Raw genomic sequence first — 1,351 nt, forward strand, 5'->3', positions numbered from 1 at the left:
CAAATGAACACATGAACGAATGAATCTCTTAAAATAGGATTAACTACCTCACACAATATACAAAATTAAAGTGGATCAGTGATCTAAATATAAGCGCTAAAGCTCCAAAAAATTTAGAAGAAAACATAGGGAAATATCTTTAGGACCTTGAATTAACTAATATATTCTTAGATTTTAAACCAAAATCACAAACAATGAAAGAAAAAATAAATTGCACTTCACCTAAATAAAAAAAACTTTATATTAAAAGACATTATTAAGAAAGTGAAAGACAACCTACAGAATGGTATAAAATATTTGGAAGCCATATATCTGATAAGGGTTTAATAGAAACAGTATATAAAGAAATTCTAAAACTCAACACCAAAATGACAAACAACCCAATTAAAAATAGGCCAAGGGGAATTTTCGCTGGAACCTCTGTTGGCTGTTCTCTTCTAAGATGACAAATAAAAGAAGGAACAATTGTCATGCCAAAAACAGCTGCAGCCATGTGCAGCCTATTCACTGCACGAACTGCACCCTCTGTATGCCCAAGGATAAGACCGTTAAGAAATTCACCATTCGAAACACAGTGGGGGCCCCAGCCGTCAGGACATTTCCAAAGCAAGCGTCTTTGACACCTATGTGCTTCCTAAGCTGTATGTGAAACTACATTACTGTGTAAGTTGTGCCATTCACAGTAAGGTGGTCAGAAACCAATCTTGTGAGGCCTGAAAGGATAGGACTCCCCCTCCCCAATTTAGACCTATGGGTGCTGCCCCACGACCTCCACCAAAGCCCATGTAAGGAGCTGTGTCCATAAAGACTGAAGATAAATGAGTCCCTGGAAAAAAAATAAAATGGAGATTCAACTTTATTAAAAAAAAAAAAAAAAAAAAAAAAACAGGCCAAGGACTTCAATATACATTTTCCAAAGAAAACGTACAAATAGCCAATAAGCACATGTTTTCGTTTCCTGACCGCTAAAGAAAATACCATGCAATGGGTTGGCTTAAACAACAGGAATTTGTTGGCTCATGGTTTTGAGGCTAGGAGAAGTCCAAAATCAAGGTATCATCAAGGCATTGCAACTGTGGCGTTCTGGGGCTGGTTGCTGGCAAGCCCCGGTCCTTGGCTTTTCTGCCATGTGGCAAGGCACTAGGTGGCTTCTTCCAGCTTCTCCCTTCTCTTCCAGGTTCTGTTGACTTTCAGCTTGTGGTTGCTTCCCTTGACTTTCTCTATCTAACTGTTTGTGGTCTTCCCTATAAAGCCTTTGGTTATAGGATTAAGACCCATTCTGATTCAGGGCCACACCTAACGGAAATAACTTCATCAAAAGGTCCTATTTACAATGAGTTCACACTCTCAG

At 38.8% G+C, this 1,351-nt stretch overlaps 1 pseudogene; it reads left to right on the forward strand.

Moving 5' to 3' along the window:
- The first annotated feature begins 442 nt into the window (after window positions 1-442).
- LOC119512625 lies at window positions 443-789 on the forward strand (annotated as a pseudogene).
- The last annotated feature ends 562 nt before the right edge of the window (window positions 790-1,351 follow it).

This window comes from Choloepus didactylus, chromosome 17, assembly GCF_015220235.1.
Source record: "Choloepus didactylus isolate mChoDid1 chromosome 17, mChoDid1.pri, whole genome shotgun sequence".
NCBI lineage: Eukaryota > Metazoa > Chordata > Mammalia > Pilosa > Megalonychidae > Choloepus > Choloepus didactylus.